Genomic DNA, 23,259 nt, shown 5'->3' on the forward strand with positions numbered 1-23,259 from the left:
AGTCTGTGGCGGAATAAAACAATCAAAAAAAAAAACTCTGCTTTTGTCTATTCATTTTAGACTATCAAACTTTTTTCACTATATGATTCAGTGATCACACGCATTATTATTCCTGCGTGGGTTTATTTATCAGGCTTGCTGCTCATGATGGCATTCTTGAGTTGTTTTTAATGAGATGAAGAGTTAAAACCATGATTTCTCTGCATTTTTGTTTGCCTGTTGCCATGTTGGAAAGTGATGTGCTGTGGGTCATCAAGAGGACATCATTAACTCAGCATCATTAACTAATGAAAATGCCTTTGCAATTATTATTACTCTGAAACCCGCAGGAATGTTTTAAAAGCCCTTTGGATATTCAGGTTTGGGAGGGAATGTGACATAAATGGCATTGAGTGATTTGATTCTGGTGTGTAAAAGTCTTATTTATATATATATATATATATATATATATATATATATATATATATATATATATATATATATATATATATATATATATATATATATATATATATATATATATATATATAAACAAGACTTTTACACTCCAGAATCAAATGTTTATATGTTTATATATATAAACATAAGACTTTTACACTCCAGAATCAAATCACTCAATGCCATTTATGTCACATTCCCTCCCAAACCTGAATATCCAAAGGGCTTTTAAAACATTCCTGCGGGTTTCAGAGTAATCATAATTGCAAAGGCATTTTCATATATATATATACCTGTATATGGACAAAAAGATGACTTGCTATCACAGAAAATTAAATGATTTTTAAACTGACTGACATTTTAAATGTACATTTCTGTTGTTTGCAAATGGGGACTTTAGCCGTGTTTAAAGCTGCAGACTAACTGGTCATTTTGGATTTTTATGTAACTTAATTTTTCATGACTATACTGGGTTTTTAAACATTTGAGATGGTCGAAAACAAGTCTGTTATTTCTCCTTTCAGAGTCCCAAAATATTGAGATTTATTGAGGGTTTTTGGGATGCTAATGACACTGAGCTGTGATTCTGGGTACCAGAGCTTTCCCACACTGAACAATAGACATGTGCCTATTCAGATGCTAATGACCGCTTGATCCTATAATAAAAATTCCCTCGGGAGACCGTTGAATGCTTGTCATCTAATGACAAGATAAACCCCCATTGACCACAGGTTGACGTATGTATGTGACGTATATATGTGCACTGGATCACTGCTGTGGATCTTCAGGTGACATTAATGCAACTTAAACACTTAAAGGAAAGTTAAATGCTGTGTTTACAGGATTTACCACTGATATAATTAACAAAATCCCAGCTAACAAAAATATGTTCTAAGAACATTTGGTAACACTTTATTTCGATAGTCCACTTTAGACATTCTACTAACTATAAGTAACTTTGCAACTACATGTAAACTCACTGTCATTAGAGTATTAGTAGACTGTGTCTGCTTAATATCTGCTAACTCTTTATTTTGATGCTCCCCCAACAGATATTCTACTGACTATAAGTAACTTTGCAACTACAAGTCAACTTATTCTACCAACCCGAACCCTAACACCTAACCATAACCTATAGTTTACTAATACTCTAATGACTGCTAGTTGACATGTAGTTGCAAAGTTACTTATATTTAGTAGAATGTCTGAAGTGGACTATCGAAATAAAGTGGAACCGAACGTTTTACTCACATTCTGAACAAGGTAAAACATTATTCCTGATTGTTCTCTGAATGTTAAAAATGTCCTTTTTTTTTTCTTTTTTTTTTTTTGTTACAGTATGTGAACATTAAGGGAACATTCAATTCCAGCAACATTGTTACTTTTGAATCCTCTCTGAACATTCTGAAACAAGAAGTAACATTTAAAAATATTAGTCAAATGTCAAGCTAAAACATTTTTGAAAAATGTATGTATTTATAGACTAAAATATCTTTCATATTTGAATTAAACCTTTTTTTTTGGGGGGGGGGGGACTTTACATTTTTGGCACTAACTTGCCTTTACAAAAAGTTAATCAAATAATAAATTAGTATAGAAGAGTGCAAACCAACCATGTACATCTTTCCTAAAGGCTCAAATATGTTTCTCTAGTATTTTCGTTTTTTAATCAGAATTAAATATTAAATAACAAAGCTCTTTTCCCAGTCTTTTCCCAGTCAGTATTATGTGCATATGGGTAAAAGTTGGAGGAATGCAGCATGATGGCATGATAAAAGTTTCATATGAGGTCACTCCCTTGACCTCTGACCCCTTGGTCTCTTAGCTGAGATCTATTGTCTCTCTGAGGGTTTGTTTTTATTCTCTCAAATAAATTAAACAACAATTGAAGTTTGTCTACTGCACATCACATTCATATGCACTTTAAGTAAAGCTTTTAAATAAGGGCTGCTTCTTCTTTCAGTATTTATCAAGCATTCGTAAAAGTAAGTGTTAGATACAGATACTTACATTTTCTATATAATGCAATTATTCAGGCATTTAGTTTGACTTCAGTGTTTAAACACTTCGAGACATCTTCATAAAAATAAACGAGATATCATCTAAATAAATGAAACCACATAGTTGAGTTGAGCTCAGTTTATTTTTCTTTACGTATGGAAAATATTTCTCATACACAGGACTTTCACTATTGAAAGCATTTGTTTCAAACAAGCTCTGAGCAGAGAGATGCTCTCCGGAGGACAACACAAACGTCAGTAATAATGTGAACATAACACATTATATCAGATTTACAATAACGTAAATACAGTAAACATATACAGCAGCATATAGAGTGTACACATTGAAGATCTATATAAAACAATATTCATTAACCCTCATGGAGGGATTTCACATTCTTTTCAGAATTACAAAAATGAAATTTCATTTATTAACTCCTCATTGAGGACAGCAACATACTGATACAGGTATACGTTTTCTAAACAGCATCAAAAATGATCAGGAAATGCTTTTTGCCAGTTGCAAAAATTAATACTGTTTCAACATGAAACCAAAATAAAGCTGATTTGACTTTATAGTCACACAATGCATCACCTCAAAGGTGAAAATTCTAAAGGATATGAAAAATACAGTTTAATGCACTTTTATACTAATTATTAGTGGCATCATGGTATTTTGCAATACAAGTTATTTTATCAAACTAAAATTAGTTAAAGGACATTTTCTCAAAAAGAGAAAAGAGAAGTCTTTATAGAAGATAGAATCATCATTATTTAATGTAAAAGTCAATGTTGTCTAATATAGACGTCAGTATATGTTCCCGTCAGGAACTCTTGAGTCTTCATAGAAGATCGAATCATCAGAGCACTTTGCAGTGCAAATATCTCTTCCAAACTGGAACTCATGAAACAGTTTTTCTTGAAGATTATATAATGTAAGTCAATGTTGTCTAATATAGACGTCAGTATATATTCCCATCAGAGAAAGAGATCAAATATAAAAGTCTCTCTATGAATATCATCTAAGAGGAAGTCAAATTTGAGCCACAAACAGCACATAATTAATAATGAAGATTCTTGTCACCACATTAATTTCAAGAAATTATAACATTTCATATAACGTGCTGTGTAAATCGACTCTTCATCAGCTTGTAGAACAAAGCTTGAGATGCTATCAGATTATGAATACCCTTTAAAATAATAAAGGAAGTGTTTCCTTCACATCTTATCAAGATGCATTTAATGTAAAGTCAGTGTTGTCTAATATAGACGTCAGTATATGTTCCCGTCAGGAACTCTTGAGTCTTCATAGAAGATCGAATCATCAGAGCACTTTGCAGTGCAAATATCTCTTCCAAACTGGAACTCATGAAACAGTTTTTCTCCAAAAGAGAAGCTGAGACGACACAGTCCACTGAGTCTAGTGTAGACGTTCAGTATGAGCTGCTGGTCGCTGTAAGATCTCCCAAGGCCTCCAGGTGGCGCTCTTGTTGGCCTTCATCTCTTTGCTGAAGGTGTTCTGGTCTGAGCGGCTCAGCCGAGGCTCCACACTTTCCCTCCTGTTCTGATCACATGATGTCTGCGGCTTCTGGAAGAGCTTCAGTCTTCTCTGGCTCTGAGTCTTCATCTCATCTCTGGATCTCACGGACACACCTGGAGAAGCCTTGATTGACAGCATGTGAACTGGAACTGTGAGCGTCATCTCCAGGATTCCTGCTTTCTCCAGCTGGGAATCAGGAGCTCTGGAGCCAGAAGACACTTGAGCTGCTGATGAGACCATCTCTGCGCATCTTCTCCACTATTGGCTTTCTCAGCTGCAGATGGAGACAGAAAGGCATCAGGAACGTGTCTTGGAATAAGCAGTGATTGAGAAGAGTCGTGAAAGCTGCTGATGTAATGTTGCTGTGAGGAGGATCATGTGATGTACCTTGTTGTTGAGAGGGAGATGCTCCTTTGAGATGATTGTAGGTGTCATGTCTGGATCTCTGTGCAGAGCGAGTCTGATTCACACCGGCTGCAGATCCTCTATTTATACTCACAAATCTCCATATGAATGTGTGAGGCTTGAGCTTGTTGGAGTTTCTCACAGTTTGGAGCCAATGGAAGAGCTCAGACAGACAATGAGGGATGTGGGCCGCCACATGCTCAATGATCCTCTGTCTCTGTGTCTCAGGGGAGAATCTGGGAAAGTGCTGACCTGTAGAGATCTGATGTTCACATCAATGTCACTGAAGAAACACACGCTCGTCATTAGAAACGCGTGGCGTCAGTGACTCCTGCATAGTCTCGCTCCACGTCACATCATTCCTGCACATGGCGTCTGAGTTACTGTGTAAAGCAGTGTTTAATTCACATTCCTAAGTTTAATATCAAACTGGAATATATAAAAAAGAAATCTGTATATAAAACTGTAAAACCAATTAGATCTATTCAAATCATACTTTATGTATGGAGTGCATTTAAAAACAACAGAAGATGAACTAAACTGCTGTACAATTTAAGAATAAAGTTTAAACTTGAGAAAAACAGAAATAGAGGAACAAGAATTATACATTAATAAGAAAAATACTGAATAATGAAATACAATATTACATCAAAAACAAACTAAACTGATCTTCAAATGCTTTCTAGTTTCCAGTTATCACAGCACTGTTAGAGACATATGGATTGTGCATAAAGTTCAACATTTCAAGTCTTTCCACAGGAGTAAGTGCAGATATTTAATTATTTAATTTAATTATCTAATTTATGATCTTCAGCATTATGATTGCAGTGACGTCACAGCCTGATGATGAAGCAGATGTGTGTGTGTGTGTGTGTGTGTGTGTGTGTGTGTGTGTGTGTGTGTGTGTGTGTGTGTGTGTGTGTGTGTGTGTGTGTGCTGGTCAGTGTGAGTAGATCTCATGTGAGGTTCCCACACTGACTCTCTGTCTTCACATCAATGGAGCACAAAAGCATCCAGAGTCCTGAATGAAGCATTAGTGCCGCTGAAGACTCTGTTCTTCCTGACGTCACCAACCATCTGGAGGAACACCAGTCAGTCACTTATCACACACTTCTGATCACAATTATTCTCATGCAAATATGCAATTTTCCCTCTTATAAATTTAGAATGGAATATGCAAAAAAAAAAAAAAAATATATATATATATATATATATATATATATATATATATATATATATATATATATATATATATATATATATATATATATTAATCAAATAAGATTTCAGTTGCGTTTGTGAGAGATGTTTGCGTTTAGATGACAAAAGTTTCTGAAGTACCAGATGCAAAAGCTTAGTCATTGTAAAAGTTCATGATGCATAAAGGAAAATAAATAGTGATATTGCTGATTCTGGTCACGCTGCTGATGACATCATGAATGACATCATGTAAATGCATCATGCATGTGTGTAAATATCCATAAGTGTGTCGACTCTCTTGTGTGTGTCAGATATTGAGGTTGTGTTTGGGTTTAGGATGCTGATGACACTAGAACTGTGACTCTGTTCTCCAGAGTTTCTCACACTGAGACACAAACACAACAATAGAAGTGTGTCTATTCACATGATAATGAGTGTTAATGCAGGACAGATTCTCTACAAGCTTTCTCACGCCTCTGCGGCTCAATACTTTTTGAAAAAAAACATGATTTTTTTTATGAATTAGAAGACTTTTTTTTAATCAAGCATTAAAATCAATAACACTTTGTTCATTCACTTCATTACACTACAATACACACACGTCTCTCACTGGTGCTTTAACTTTAGGCCTACCAGTAAATTTAAGGAGAACAATGGAATAATCTTCATGAGATACATTTTTAAATCAGATGTATGAATATATATTTATTTCATTTGTGGGCAAAATAAACCCCATCACAGAATGAACATGGTGCTCAGATCTATAAATACATGGACAGGAAATATTGATTCAAAACAATATTCCAAATATATTAGTGAAGCTCTGAGGTCATTTTCATAGATCCGAACGTTATAATGAAAATATCATGATTATGGGTTACATATAAAAACAAGACACATCCAAACTAACCAAATCACATTAGTTTTCATATTAAACATCACACCAGATGTTAAATCACTCAATTTATGAGGTCCAAATATTGAAAGGTAAATGAAATAATAGTTATGGTAATAAATATTTCATAGAAATAGACATACATGTATTATACACATGAAAATAAATAAAAGTTTATTTAGACAAGCATATTACTGAGTATTAATACTCCAAGTGTTCCTGTAATTATTGTAAGAATTACAAACAAGACTTAAGGTGTTATAAGAATTTACTTTTTATAATAATAAATAATGTTTGTTTGTTTCATATTTTGAGTTATTTTTATGTCTGTATTGTCTGAATATGTACTTAAAAAAAAAAAAAAAACGAAATGCAGAGACAGAAATAAGATCAGCTGATTTTATTGTCATGAATATTAGTTTTGTCATTGAGGAAACGACATCATTCAGACACGGAGTGATAATATATCACAACATGAGCTCGGAGAATCTCCAAGATACATTTATGCCCTCAATAGAGCAAAGTTTATACATCATAAAACAGTCTTTTCAAAAGACACATTAACATATTCAACGTTTATGATTAAACAAACGTTTCTCAGTTTGAGAAGAATGATCATTCAGAGATCAGAATAGTCACACGGTGACTGTAAAATCTCAAAGGTACAATATCAAACATGACAGAACTTTAACAATCACAGAATCTTTCAAAGAATTAAAAAGATTTGTGAGGTTCAATAAACAGTAAAATTAGCTTTTATAAAAGCAATTAAGATTAAAAATATTAATCAAAACAAACAGAGATTTCATAAATAAATCACAGGTCCATTCATAGAACATCTTCACTGAAGACAAATATGTATATTTAACAGTACATTAAAGAATTTCCCCAAAACAGGAAAAACACAATGTCAAATATCTCAAAGTTAATGTATTAAAATCCAGCATAGGAGATATTTGATCAAGTCACATAATGCATCACCTCAAAGGTGAAAATTATACCCAAAGGATATGGAAAATGCAGTTTAATGCACTTTTATACTAATTATTAGTAGCATCATGGTATTTTGCAATACAAGTTATTTTTCAAACTAAAAATAGTTAAAGGACATTTTCTCAAAAAGAGAAAAGAATCATCAGAGCACTTTGCAGTGCAAATATCTCTTCCAAACTGGAACTCATGAAACAGTTTTTCTTGAAGATTATATAATGTAAGTCAGTGTCGTCTAATATAGACGTCAGTATATATTCCCAACAGCGAAAGAGATCAAATATAAAAGTCTCTCTATGAATATCATCTAAGAGGAAGTCAAATTTGAGCCACAAACAGCACATAATTAATAATGAAGATTCTTGTCACCACATTAATTTCAAGAAATTATAACATTTCATATAACGTGCTGTGTAAATCGGCTCTTCATCAGCTTGTAGAACAAAGCTTGAGATGCTATCAGATTATGAATACCCTTTAAAATAATAAAGGAAGTGTTTCCTTCACATCCTATCAAGATGCATTTAATGTAAAGTCAATGTTGTCTAATATAGACGTCAGTATATGTTCCCGTCAGGAACTCTTGAGTCTTCATAGAAGATCGAATCATCAGAGCACTTTGCAGTGCAAATATCTCTTCCAAACTGGAACTCATGAAACAGTTTTTCTCCAAAAGAGAAGCTGAGACGACACAGTCCACTGAGTCTAGTGTAGACGTTCAGTATGAGCTGCTGGTCGCTGTAAGATCTCCCAAGGCCTCCAGGTGGCGCTCTTGTTGGCCTTCATCTCTTTGCTGAAGGTGTTCTGGTCTGAGCGGCTCAGCCGAGGCTCCACACTTTCCCTCCTGTTCTGATCACATGATGTCTGCAGCTTCTGGAAGAGCTTCAGTCTTCTCTGGCTCTGTGTCTTCATCTCATCTCTGGATCTCACGGACACACCTGGAGAAGCCTTGATTGACAGCATGTGAACTGGAATTGTGAGCGTCATCTCCAGGATTTGTGCTTTCTTCAGCTGGGAATCAGGAGCTCTGGAGCCAGAAGACACTTGAGCTGCTGATGAGACCATCTCTGCGCATCTTCTCCACTATTGGCTTTCTCAGCTGCAGATGGAGACAGAAAAGCATCAGGAACGTGTCTTGGAATAAGCAGTGATTGAGAAGAGTCGTGAAAGCTGCTGATGTAATGTTGCTGTGAGGAGGATCATGTGATGTACCTTGTTGTTGAGAGGGAGATGCTCCTTTGAGATGATTGTAGGTGTCATGTCTGGATCTCTGTGCAGAGCGAGTCTGATTCACACCGGCTGCAGATCCTCTATTTATACTCACAAATCTCCATATGAATGTGTGAGGCTTGAGCTTGTTGGAGTTTCTCACAGTTTGGAGCCAATGGAAGAGCTCAGACAGACAATGAGGGATGTGGGCCGCCACATGCTCAATGATCCTCTGTCTCTGTGTCTCAGGGGAGAATCTGGGAAAGTGCTGACCTGTAGAGATCTGATGTTCACATCAATGTCACTGAAGAAACACACGCTCGTCATTAGAAACGCGTGGCGTCAGTGACTCCTGCATAGTCTCGCTCCACGTCACATCATTCCTGCACATGGCGTCTGAGTTACTGTGTAAAGCAGTGTTTAATTCACATTCCTAAGTTTAATATCAAACTGGAATATATAAAAAAGAAATCTGTATATAAAACTGTAAAACCAATTAGATCTATTCAAATCATACTTTATGTATGGAGTGCATTTAAAAACAACAGAAGATGAACTAAACTGCTGTACAATTTAAGAATAAAGTTTAAACTTGAGAAAAACAGAAATAGAGGAACAAGAATTATACATTAATAAGAAAAATACTGAATAATGAAATACAATATTACATCAAAAACAAACTAAACTGATCTTCAAATGCTTTCTAGTTTCCAGTTATCACAGCACTGTTAGACACATATGGATTATGTGCATAAAGTTCAACATTTCAAGTCTTTCCACAGGAGTAAGTGCAGATATTTAATGTCCTAATTTATGATCTTCAGCATTATGATTGCAGTGACGTCACAGCCTGATGATGAAGCAGATGTGTGTGTGTGTGTGTGTGTGTGTGTGTGTGTGTGTGTGTGTGTGTGTGTGTGTGTGTGTGTGTGCTGGTCAGTGTGAGTAGATCTCATGTGAGGTTCCCACACTGACTCTCTGTCTTCACATCAATGGAGCACAAAAGCATCCAGAGTCCTGAATGAAGCATTAGTGCCGCTGAAGACTCTGTTCTTCCTGACGTCACCAACCATCTGGAGGAACACCAGTCAGTCACTTATCACACACTTCTGATCACAATTATTCTCATGCAAACATGCAATTTTCCCTCTTATAAATTTAGAATGGAATATGCAAAAAAAAAAAATAAAAAAAAAAAAATATATATATATATATATATATATATATATATATATATATATATATATATATATATATATATATTAATCAAATAAGATTTCAGTTGCGTTTGTGAGAGATGTTTGCGTTTAGATGACAAAAGTACCAGATGCAAAAGCTTAGTCATTGTAAAAGTTCATGATGCATAAAGGAAAATAAATAGTGATATTGCTGATTCTGGTCACACTGCTGATGACATCATGAATGACATCATGTAAATGCATCATGCATGTGTGTAAATATCCACAAGTGTGTCGACTCTCTTGTGTGTGTCAGATATTGAGCTTGTGTTTGGGTTTAGGATGCTGATGACACTAGAACTGTGACTCTGTTCTCCAGAGTTTCTCACACTGAGACACAAACACAACAATAGAAGTGTGTCTATTCACATGATAATGAGTGTTAATGCAGGACAGATTCCCTACAAGCTTTCTCACGCCTCTGCGGCTCAATACTTTTTGGAAAAAAAAACATGATTTTTTTTATGAATTAGAAGACTTTTTTTTAATCAAGCATTAAAATCAATAACACTTTGTTCATTCACTTCATTACACTACAATACACACACGTCTCTCACTGGTGCTTTAACTTTAGGCCTACCAGTAAATTTAAGGAGAACAATGGAATAATCTTCATGAGATACATTTTTAAATCAGATGTATGAATATATATTTATTTCATTTGTGGGCAAAATAAACCCCATCACAGAATAAACATGGTGCTCAGATCTATAAATACATGGACAGGAAATATTGATTCAAAACAATATTCCAAATATATTAGTGAAGCTCTGAGGTCATTTTCATAGATCCGAACGTTATAATGAAAATATCATGATTATGGGTTACATATAAAAACAAGACACATCCAAACTAACCAAATCACATTAGTTTTCATATTAAACATCACACCAGATGTTAAATCACTCAATTTATGAGGTCCAAATATTGAAAAGTAAATGAAATAATAGTTATGGTAATAAATATTTCATAGAAATAGACATACATGTATTATACACATGAAAATAAATAAAAGTTTATTTAGACAAGCATATTACTGAGTATTAATACTCCAAGTGTTCCTGTAATTATTGTAAGAATTACAAACAAGACTTAAGGTGTTATAAGAATTTACTTTTTATAATAATAAATAATGTTTGTTTGTTTCATATTTTGAGTTATTTTTATGTCTGTATTGTCTGGATATGTACTTAAAAAAAAAAAAAAAACGAAATGCAGAGACAGAAATAAGATCAGCTGATTTTATTGTCATGAATATTAGTTTTGTCATTGAGGAAACGACATCATTCAGACACGGAGTGATAATATATCACAACATGAGCTCGGAGAATCTCCAAGATACATTTATGCCCTCAATAGAGCAAAGTTTATACATCATAAAACAGTCTTTTCAAAAGACACATTAACATATTCAACGTTTATGATTAAACAAACGTTTCTCAGTTTGAGAAGAATGATCATTCAGAGATCAGAATAGTCACACGGTGACTGTAAAATCTCAAAGGTACAATATCAAACATGACAGAACTTTAACAATCACAGAATCTTTCAAAGAATTAAAAAGATTTGTGAGGTTCAATAAACAGTAAAATTAGCTTTTATAAAAGCAATTAAGATTAAAAATATTAATCAAAACAAACAGAGATTTCATAAATAAATCACAGGTCCATTCATAGAACATCTTCACTGAAGACAAATATGTATATTTAACAGTACATTAAAGAATTTCCCCAAAACAGGAAAAACACAATGTCAAATATCTCAAAGTTAATGTATTAAAATCCAGCATAGGAGATATTTGATCAAGTCACATAATGCATCACCTCAAAGGTGAAAATTATACCCAAAGGATATGGAAAATGCAGTTTAATGCACTTTTATACTAATTATTAGTAGCATCATGGTATTTTGCAATACAAGTCATTTTTCAAACTAAAAATAGTTAAAGGACATTTTCTCAAAAAGAGAAAAGAATCATCAGAGCACTTTGCAGTGCAAATATCTCTTCCAAACTGGAACTCATGAAACAGTTTTTCTTGAAGATTATGTAATGTAAGTCAGTGTCGTCTAATATAGACGTCAGTATATATTCCCAACAGCGAAAGAGATCAAATATAAAAGTCTCTCTATGAATATCATCTAAGAGGAAATCAAATTTGAGCCACAAACAGCACATAATTAATAATGAAGCAAGATTCTTGTCACCACATTAATTTCAAGAAATTATAACATTTCATATAACGTGCTGTGTAAATCGACTCTTCATCAGCTTGTAGAACAAAGCTTGAGATGCTATCAGATTATGAATACCCTTTAAAATAATAAAGGAAGTGTTTCCTTCACATCTTATCAAGATGCATTTAATGTAAAGTCAATGTTGTCTAATATAGACGTCAGTATATGTTCCCATCAGGAACTCTTGAGTCTTCATAGAAGATCGAATCATCAGAGCACTTTGCAGTGCAAATATCTCTTCCAAACTGGAACTCATGAAACAGTTTTTCTCCAAAAGAGAAGCTGAGACGACACAGTCCACTGAGTCTAGTGTAGACGTTCAGTATGAGCTGCTGGTCGCTGTAAGATCTCCCAAGGCCTCCAGGTGGCGCTCTTGTTGGCCTTCATCTCTTTGCTGAAGGTGTTCTGGTCTGAGCGGCTCAGCCGAGGCTCCACACTTTCCCTCCTGTTCTGATCACATGATGTCTGCGGCTTCTGGAAGAGCTTCAGTCTTCTCTGGCTCTGTGTCTTCATCTCATCTCTGGATCTCACGGACACACCTGGAGAAGCCTTGATTGACAGCATGTGAACTGGAATTGTGAGCGTCATCTCCAGGATTTGTGCTTTCTCCAGCTGGGAATCAGGAGCTCTGGAGCCAGAAGACACTTGAGCTGCTGATGAGACCATCTCTGCGCATCTTCTCCACTATTGGCTTTCTCAGCTGCAGATGGAGACAGAAAAGCATCAGGAACGTGTCTTGGAATAAGCAGTGATTGAGAAGAGTCGTGAAAGCTGCTGATGTAATGTTGCTGTGAGGAGGATCATGTGATGTACCTTGTTGTTGAGAGGGAGATGCTCCTTTGAGATGATTGTAGGTGTCATGTCTGGATCTCTGTGCAGAGCGAGTCTGATTCACACCGGCTGCAGATCCTCTATTTATACTCACAAATCTCCATATGAATGTGTGAGGCTTGAGCTTGTTGGAGTTTCTCACAGTTTGGAGCCAATGGAAGAGCTCAGACAGACAATGAGGGATGTGGGCCGCCACATGCTCAAAGCTCAATGAACACGCAGCTGCTTTCTAACAGATCTTTATTCTGGCTGCTGTCACTGCTGGAGTCTCAGAGACACACAGATTCACACACTTCTGTTTTCATCACATTAAATCACTCACACAATAGAAGTGTGTCTGTTCTCACAGGAGTAACTCGGTTCCCAAAGACTGAATCATCTGTGCCGTGTGTCGCACTGGAGCATTAATAAACTTTATAAAAGCTGGTCTGTTGTGATATATATATATATATATATATATATATATATATATATATATATATATATATATATATATATATATATATATATAATAAAATAATAAAAAGAAATCCTTTAAAATTTGAAAAATGTAACTTGTATATCAGTATATTATTCTCTAAATGGACCCGGATTAAAAATTTTGATAAACATAAAAAACCTTTTGCACAGAAGTGATTTTGAAGTGAACGTGAATGACGTGGGAAACGCTTGCAGAGCAAAACTACTTTGAGTTTAAATCTCTGGGGTTTTATTAGTATTTGTCCGTCTCATTATCATGTGAATAGACACACTTCTATTGTTGTGTTTGTGTCTCAGTGTGAGAAACTCTGGAGAACAGAGTCACAGTTCTAGTGTCATCAGCATCCTAAACCTAGACACAACCTCAATATCATTAAGTATTTTTTTGCATATTCCATTCTAAATTTATATGCAGAAAAATAGCATATTTGCAAGAGAATAATTGTGATCAGAAGTGTGTGATAAGTGACTGACTGGTGTCCCTCCAGATGGTTGGTGACGTCAGGAAGAACAGAGTCTTCAGCGGCACTAATGCTTCATTCAGGACTCTGGATGCTTTTGTGCTCCATTGATGTGAAGACAGAGAGTCAGTGTGGGAACCTCACATGAGATCTACTCACACTGACCAGCACACACACACACACACACACACACACACACATCTGGAGGCCTGGAGGCCGAGACAATGGAGACAATGACGTCTGAATTCCACTACACAACTCTAAAGCTTTAGATACCAATGCATTCATCTACACACACGAAACACAATTTTATATAAAAATAATTGTGAATTCGAAGACTAAATTCGGTTCGGTTCGGTATCAAACTGCCCAAGTCATTTCCATAAACAAAAACGATTTTGAAACATTTAGATATTTCAATGGTTCACTAAAGGCCGATCTCATTGAAACCATGAACCGGTGTGTATTTCTTTATGGTACCTGTCCTCCAATCAGTTTTATAATATAGACATTTTTAATGCCACATTTGAATAATAAGAAATGAAGAGAATAAGACCTAGTTATTGGCCTGATCAGCTAAGCCATCCATAACACAAAACAAGCCCTACAAATTAATAAAAGAACACATATTATACAGACACATCATGTTTAATGGTATTTGATAATTTGTAGTTTCAAGAAAACATTTGCAATTGGTTTGTAAAAGGAGTTTTTATGCATGTTTGGGTTGATTTTCATTGCATTTACACTGTAGGAGTCGTGTTTCGAGCGTTTCGGAAAAATAAATAATTTGGCAGAACAATTGGTTTCGAAATCACTGTCCTCGCAAAACATGCAAAAGTTACTGATTCTTAAATCTATCATTAAACATTAAAACTTGTATTGCGAAGACATTAGAATATACCCACTGTGAGTCTTTCTTAATAAATCTATTTATCTTTATTTGCATGATTCGTCTGTAAAATTTGAACTCCATTAGTTCTCAGACTCAATCTCTAAAGCAAAACATCAAGTGAACATCTGACATCTTCTGAGACATTTCATGAGTTCAGTAAGGTGTGTATTTGACACTACTATCCCCATGAGGCCACGGGAGAGGATTTATAAATTGCAGTAAAGCGACGTAACTGAATGTTGGAAGGTCACATGATAAGGGCAGCATGGCGAATGTAATATGTCCAGATTACATTTATACTATATGCCTAAAGATCGTACTTTTTTATCGGTCATGAAATAATAACTTATTCAAAATAAATACCTACTCAAGAGAGTTTTTAAGAGAGACGAGTTTTTCAAGAGACGATTTCAGACGCAGCCTGTCACCCCTTCAACACTAAAGGCTCTCAGTATCAGCTGTCCTCACGCCCAACCAACACCAATCAACCAGTATAGGATTGAATGTTCCCAACAACACCATAAGAGGGAGACAGGGAGTGAGTGGAAAACCTCATTTAATCTATTGACAGCCATAAACTATTTAAAGGGATACTTCACCGATTAGCATTAAGCTTTGTGTCAGTAGAAACCCGGTCGTATTTTGGAGTGACCGTGCTTCCCTCCCTCATGTCCCCCTGAGACGAGAGATTTCTGTATTGTGTGTCTGGAAAAAAACCTCAGATGACGCAAAAATCTTCATTTAGCTCATCATCTGAGGCTTTTTTGTCCAGAGGCGAGAGACTCCAGCCAGTAGGAGGAGCTCGTCCCGCATGTCTTCAACGCGCCCATAGTTCAGTTTCGAGTCACTAGTAGCCTAGTTGTATCATTTCTCCCGACACTGCCCTCTGTAACCGGGAGGTGTGGCTTGGGAGTGTCCTCATAGGGCAGCGAAGCAAGTGCATTCTGGGAGTTGTTGTCTTTCATCCACATGATCCAAAAATACATTTTCTGGCTTCTCTCAGTCTAGAAGGCACCAACTTCTAAAATAATTTCACATTTCTACTACATAAATGTCCCAATTTAAATACACATTCATCTTTCCAGTGGTGAAATATCCCTTTAAGTTATACTTTCTGTTTCAAAAATAAATGACAAAAGAGGGCATTTCCAAACACCCATACTTGTCTGTGGTCTTGGCCACTTGAGAGCACATACACATGACAGGAAGTAAGTGCGCAAGACTGTCTAAAAAATGCCAAAGCGCAGTGCCTTGAACGCACACTAAATGCACACTACCACATCAGAGCGGCATTCAAGGCTAAGATTAGAATATCCCTTCATGCATTAGGTCTCGGGAAACCACATGCCCCGAAACTGCAAGATATAGTGAGGATAACAGTCCACAGTAAGATAAATTAATTAGATATTACGTGTAATTTGGTAGTAAAACAAATTGTGAAGCTGTCGTTTTATAGGTGCAAAGATGAGCAGGCTATGTGTATTTTGTACAACATTTGCAACTGCTTTATATTGTAACCACAATCTTAAATTGTGTCTTCTGTTACATATGGACTACTGACCAGACATTTAGAAGTTTATTTTAAAATGCAACGTATTGAAAATCTAAATAAAGCTCTGTAAACACTTGCATTTTTGCAACACTATAAGTGTGTACCATCAAGTAATCAAAAGTTCTACACACACTACTTAAACACTTGCGCCAAATACAGTAATGAGTCATGTAAGTGGTCAAGTGCAAAGACTGCAAGTGTGTGTTTGAAGAGGTCCAGAGTGTCGAATCTGATTATCTTGACCACTATTGTGAACTCCATAGACACATACTGTATTGAAGTGTGTAATCGGCCAATATGTTCTTTGGCAGCTAGGCGAAATAAAATATATATATATATTTTTTGTTAACGTTTATTTTTAGTAACAGAACTAAGTTAGCTACTTGCAAGTCTGTATGTAATTTAGGCCTATATGTTATTTTCTCTCCCAATATTTATGCAACTAACAATTCTGTTCTGCATGTATTCTGCTGTTTCAGTTTCAAACTACAACTGATCATGATTCAGAACATTACATTTGTCCAGGTTTAGGAAAATGTGTTTCCACCTTCAACAATGCCAAGCAAAGTGAACATGTAGGCGGTGGCCTATTTTGATTTTATTTTTGTAGGAATCTGACACTTCATGGAGCGGGAAACTCTGAATGCAAAAAAAGAGAATGATTAAATCAAATAAGAGACTGAAACGTAAAGTGTAATAAATCTCTCATTTTATTTTGGACAGAATTGTCCATTTGTATGGCTTGATATCATCATCATTTTACTGTGTTATCATCAGAATAATCAGATCATTTTTCAATCACAGTACTTTTAACATTTACTCCAGTTAAAGGAGTTTTGGTTTAAAATCTTGCCATGCAGTTTAAATGAAAAGCAGCATTAAGTACATTCATTTACAAAGATAAACATTAAAATAAATGGCAGTGTAACTGCCAATAATAATGCATATTATGCATAAAATAAACATTTGCAAAAACAAAAATATAAAAATATTCTTTTGAGCAAGAAATATAAAAACATAAAGATATAAAAGTTGCATTAAGGCACTATAGTTTGAGATTTTCAAGTAAGATTTTTTAGGTTTTATGTTCAGTCTTTCTTCTGAGAGTGGTTTGTGTGAAGAGTTTTTCAGGTGATGTTCATTCTTCCGAGCACAACGCTGCTACATCCTCTGAGTGATCCGGGAAAAGACGCAGGATGTCACGGGAATATTTGGAGTAGCCGTCATGGGAAAGTAAAACTCGTTTGAGGGTGATGAAGGACACGGCCCTCTCCAGAAGATCTGAGGTGTGGATGCCGTTCTGAAGATACTCTCCAAGAGCAGATTTCAGCTTCTCCAAACTGTTGCCACACTTTCTTTCCAAACATGTAAGAACGCATCTGAAAACAACAACACAATCACTTTAGTTCTTGTGAACTTAAAAGATTAAAGCTGAATAAATACTAGAAGATTATGCTTTATGAATCCATGAGTGTCTGAAGTTCTCACCTTGCGTGTTGAACATGTTGAGTCTTGAAGCTGCTCTGGAAAGACACGTCCATGTAAGTCGCCATGTTGAAGTTCAAGCTCAGTTTGGACCGAAGTGTCTTCGCTGTGAAATGATTTGCATTTATACTCACACCTCACTCCTCTCAGCCAATCAGAAGCCTCCGAATTTTGAACAATGCTGTGTTGATGAGTGAATCGGTGGGATGTTCTCCTCACTGCCATCTGCCAGTAAGGTCACTTATATTCAACTTTATGAATGTGGGGATGCAGGACATTTCAGGTTCCCACAAGATGTTCAACTCAAAATATGAAAGTCAGAGACAACTGTATGATTACTGAATCACAAGAGTTCCTGAATTCCAACTATTGGAAATAAATGCAAAGAGAACACATACACATAATATGAATAAAACCTATGGCAACCATAACACTACAGTAATTATATATACTGTTATAAATAATTGTGGTTGCCATTGAAAAGGTTGTCTAAAATATAAACCTGACACAATCACAGTATTACATTCTGATGGTCTCTGAACTCATGAAACCTGTCAAGTCCAGTTACTCCTGTGAGAACAGACACACTTCTATTGTGTGAGTGATTTAATGTGATGAAAACAGAAGTGTGTGAATCTGTGTGTCTCTGAGACTCCAGCAGTGACAGCAGCCAGAATAAAGATCTGTTAGAAAGCAGCTGCGTGTTCATTGAGCTTTGAGCATGTGGCGGCCCACATCCCTCATTGCATTGTTTAGCACTGATGTTACGGTTACTGGAAGAAGATTGTACACAAAGAATAACAAAGCCATCTAACTATACCCAGCTAACACAAATATTCTAGCGCTTTGCTAACGTTCTCGTAGAGTTATGAAAACATTATTACTTAAAAGTTCTTTGAACGTTAAAAGCATCCAGTTTTTTCTTTTTCTTCATGTTTTTAAAAAAAACGTTTTTTCTTGATTATGCAAACGTTAAAGGAACATTCCATTTTATCATTTTGCAAACATTATGGAACAAGTAACATTAAAAAAAATTACAATTCCCAGAAAAACAGTTGTGTAGGCAATGTATAAATAATGCTTTTGTGCTAATGTTTTGAGAACATTCTTAAAGACCAGATAACTTGTACAAAACGTTACTAGAAGAACATTTGTCTAAACTTTGAGAAAACCTTGGCAAAATGAATATTCTGAGATTAAATTGAGTGAATGAAGACAGCGTGAGAGACAGAACTCACTCAAAGACAATAGACCTCAAGTAAGAGACCATGGGGTCAGAGGTCAACATGAATAGATTGGACTATCACTTCAAATTCATATACTGATAATATAAGTTTCAAAATAAAATTAATGAATGAATTGCTTTATTTTAATTAGTCTTCAGATAAGTATGCTTATTATTATAGCATTATTATAACACGCAGCAGAGGCGTGAGAAAGCTTGTAGGGAATCTGTCCTGCATTAACACTCATTATCATGTGAATAGACACACTTCTATTGTTGTGTTTGTGTCTCAGTGTGAGAAACTCTGGAGAACAGAGTCACAGTTCTAGTGTCATCAGCATCCTAAACCCAAACACAACCTCAATATCTGACACACACAAGAGAGTCGACACACTTATGGATATTTACACACATGCATGATGCATTTACAGTACATGATGTCATTCATGATGTCATCAGCAGTGTGACCAGAATCAGCAATATCACTATTTATTTTCCTTTATGCATCATGAACCTTTACAATGACTAAGCTTTTGCATCTGGTACTTTTGTCATCTAAACGCAAACATCTCTCACAAACGCAACTGAAATCTTATTTGATTAAAAAAAAAGTTATATATTATATTAGGCTATTATTATTATTTTATTATTTTATTTTTTTGCATATTCCATTCTAAATTTATATGCAGGAAAATTGCATATTTGCAAGAGAATAATTGTGATCAGAAGTGTGTGATAAGTGACTGACTGGTGTTCCTCCAGATGGTTGGTGACGTCAGGAAGAACAGAGTCTTCAGCGGCACTAATGCTTCATTCAGGACTCTGGATGCTTTTGTGCTCCATTGATGTGAAGACAGAGAGTCAGTGTGGGAACCTCACATGAGATCTACTCACACTGACCAGCACACACACACACACACACACACACACACACACATCTGCTTCATCATCAGGCTGTGACGTCACTGCAGTCATAATGCTGAAGATCATAAATTAGGACATTAAATATCTGCACTTACTCCTGTGGAAAGACTTGAAATGTTGAACTTTATGCACATAATCCATATGTGTCTAACAGTGCTGTAATAACTGGAAACTAGAAAGCATTTGAAGATCAGTTTAGTTTTTTTTATGTAATATTGTATTTCATTATTCAGTATTTTTCTTATTATTCTATCATTCTTTTCCCTCTCTTTCTGTTTTTCTCAAGTTTAAACTTTATTCTTAAATTGTACAGCAGTTTAGTTTACATTCTGTTGTTTTTAAATGCACTCCATAAATAAAGTATGATTTGAAATGATCTGATTGGTTTTACAGTTTTATATATATATATTCCAGTTTGATATTAAACTTAGGAATGTGAATTAAACACTGCTTTACACAGTAACTCAGACGCCATGTGCAGGAATGATGTGACGTGGAGCGAGACTATGCAGGAGTCACTGACGCCACGCGTTTCTAATGACGGGCGTGTGTTTCTTCAGTGACATTGATGTGAACATCAGATCTCTACAGGTCAGCACTTTCCCAGATTCTCCCCTGAGACACAGAGACAGAGGATCATTGAGCATGTGGCGGCCCACATCCCTCATTGTCTGTCTGAGCTCTTCCATTGGCTCCAAACTGTGAGAAACTCCAACAAGCTCAAGCCTCACACATTCATATGGAGATTTGTGAGTATAAATAGAGGATCTGCAGCCGGTGTGAATCAGACTCGCTCTGCACAGAGATCTACAGCACAGAGATCCAGACATGACACCTACAATCATCTCAAAGGAGCATCTCCCTCTCAACAACAAGGTACATCACATGATCCTCCTCACAGCAACATTACATCAGCAGCTTTCACGACTCTTCTCAATCACTGCTTATTCCAAGACACGTTCCTGATGCTTTTCTGTCTCCATCTGCAGCTGAGAAAGCCAATAGTGGAGAAGATGCGCAGAGATGGTCTCATCAGCAGCTCAAGTGTCTTCTGGCTCCAGAGCTCCTGATTCCCAGCTGGAGAAAGCACAAATCCTGGAGATGACGCTCACAGTTCCAGTTCACATGCTGTCAATCAAGGCTTCTCCAGGTGTGTCCGTGAGATCCAGAGATGAGATGAAGACTCAGAGCCAGAGAAGACTGAAGCTCTTCCAGAAGCCGCAGACATCATGTGATCAGAACAGGAGGGAAAGTGTGGAGCCTCGGCTGAGCCGCTCAGACCAGAACACCTTCAGCAAAGAGATGAAGGCCAACAAGAGCGCCACCTGGAGGCCTTGGGAGATCTTACAGCGACCAGCAGCTCATACTGAACGTCTACACTAGACTCAGTGGACTGTGTCGTCTCAGCTTCTCTTTTGGAGAAAAACTGTTTCATGAGTTCCAGTTTGGAAGAGATATTTGCACAGCAAAGTGCTCTGATGATTCGATCTTCTATGAAGACTCAAGAGTTCCTGACGGGAACATATACTGACGTCTATATTAGACAACATTGACTTTACATTAAATGCATCTTGATAAGATGTGAAGGAAACACTTCCTTTATTATTTTAAAGGGTATTCATAATCTGATAGCATCTCAAGCTTTGTTCTACAAGCTGATGAAGAGTCGATTTACACAGCACGTTTTATGAAATGTTATAATTTCTTGAAATTAATGTGATGACAAGAATCTTGCTTCATTATTAATTATGTGCTGTTTGTGGCTCAAATTTGATTTCCTCTTAGATGATATTCATAGAGAGACTTTAGGATTTATATTTTATCTCTTTCTCTGATGGAAATATATACTGACGCCTATATTAGACGACATTGACATGATCTTCAAGAGATGTGAAGAAACCCATTTCTTTATTAATGTAAAGACGGTTTATAATCAGTTTGATTTAACATACTCAAGCTTTGTCCTAAAAGCTGATCAATTTACACAGAAAATGATATATGAAATGTTATAATTTCTTGATATTAATGTGATGCATTATAAATTCTGTGCTGTTTATATATAGTGGCTCACATTGGGCTCATATTTGTCTTCCTCTGAGATTACCCTTTTACAGAGACTTTATGATTCATATTTGATCTTTTCCTCTTTGGTCTATCATAGATCATATTCAAATTCATCCTGTTTTAAGGGTTTGTAAGCGTTGTTTGGTTCTCAACGATCTCTAAATCTTCTCCTGTACTGTATACAGCGGTCACTGTTCCTTCTGTGAAGGTTTATAGCCAACTTTGTCATATTTGGCATTTGTCATTTTAATTGATCACGTGATCATTTGTCTTTCTGTGAAGGCAACTGAAGTTTTAAAACACTAAAGCAGTTCAGTGAATGTATTTCGAAATAAAACAATCAATTGAACACCTGACATCTTCTGTGATTATTAATGTCCTTGTAGCCTATGTTAAAAGGAGAACTCTTCTCTCTCTTTGTCTTGAATGACAATAAGCCACAAATAACAAACGTCCGCCTCACAAATATCCCGATGTTTTCTAAAATAAATTTAACCCACAAAATCCCATCCCAAAATTCTGTCTCAATAGACAAACTCATTCAACAATCACAGTCATTCCTTCAACACTCACTCACACACACAAACATTTCATTCTCTGACTCAATTTATCTATCATGAAAACGCTGCAAACTCAGGGTTTTAAAGGCTCTCAGAAACACGCATCAACCATCTTATATTTATATGTTCAATAAAACATCTTACTCACATGTTGAGTAATAAATCACCATCATCTCCGTGTCGCTTTTACAACATTTCAATCCCTCAGTTCTCCATCTCTGAAAAGCCAAGCCCGGAGACTCTCCTCTGTTCGTTGTTTGTTTAAAACGGGTAATTCTCCGGAGGTTGGAGATTTATCGGCTCCATGTTCACGTGTTGTTTTCGCTCGTTTTGACAACTAACCCCTGACCTCTCACACCAGACACGCGGCAAAGCATCCAGAGTATGTGTGAAGAGTTCCTGTTCCATAACAGGTCAGGCTCCGACAAATAAAATATGCTATAGGCTTACATGTTTCCGCTCCCAGTTAAAACAGAGAAATGCATTTGATAATTTTACTCATGCATTAACTATCCTAAGTGCATTTTAAGTCAGTGATTCCTCGAGACAAGCACGGGCGAGTGACATATGTACGCAATTTCCCGCCAAAACCATCCAGACGTGTCTAAAATATAAACACTTATAATAGGCTT

General features: G+C 36.0%; 4 pseudogenes across 4 annotated transcripts; 1 reads left to right on the top strand and 3 right to left on the bottom strand.

The window, feature by feature from the left end:
• Positions 1 to 3,858: 3,858 nt before the first annotated feature.
• Positions 3,859 to 4,581, bottom strand: LOC308685740 (annotated as a pseudogene). Its single transcript has 2 exons — positions 4,366 to 4,581; positions 3,859 to 4,252 (listed from the first exon to the last, which is right to left on the bottom strand). The product of its transcript is annotated as an uncharacterized misc_RNA (transcript).
• A 3,592-nt stretch (positions 4,582 to 8,173) lies between these two features.
• Positions 8,174 to 8,896, bottom strand: LOC308685741 (annotated as a pseudogene). Its single transcript has 2 exons — positions 8,681 to 8,896; positions 8,174 to 8,567 (listed from the first exon to the last, which is right to left on the bottom strand). The product of its transcript is annotated as an uncharacterized misc_RNA (transcript).
• A 3,560-nt stretch (positions 8,897 to 12,456) lies between these two features.
• On the bottom strand, positions 12,457 to 13,179 carry LOC308685742 (annotated as a pseudogene). The gene is made up of 2 exons: positions 12,964 to 13,179; positions 12,457 to 12,850 (listed from the first exon to the last, which is right to left on the bottom strand). The product of its transcript is annotated as an uncharacterized misc_RNA (transcript).
• Positions 13,180 to 20,648: 7,469 nt separating this feature from the next.
• On the top strand, positions 20,649 to 21,386 carry LOC308685324 (annotated as a pseudogene). The gene is made up of 2 exons: positions 20,649 to 20,879; positions 20,993 to 21,386. The product of its transcript is annotated as an uncharacterized misc_RNA (transcript).
• The last annotated feature ends 1,873 nt before the right edge of the window (positions 21,387 to 23,259 follow it).

This window comes from Scardinius erythrophthalmus (assembly GCF_964197995.2).
Source record: "Scardinius erythrophthalmus genome assembly, chromosome: 25".
Lineage (NCBI taxonomy): Eukaryota > Metazoa > Chordata > Actinopteri > Cypriniformes > Leuciscidae > Scardinius > Scardinius erythrophthalmus.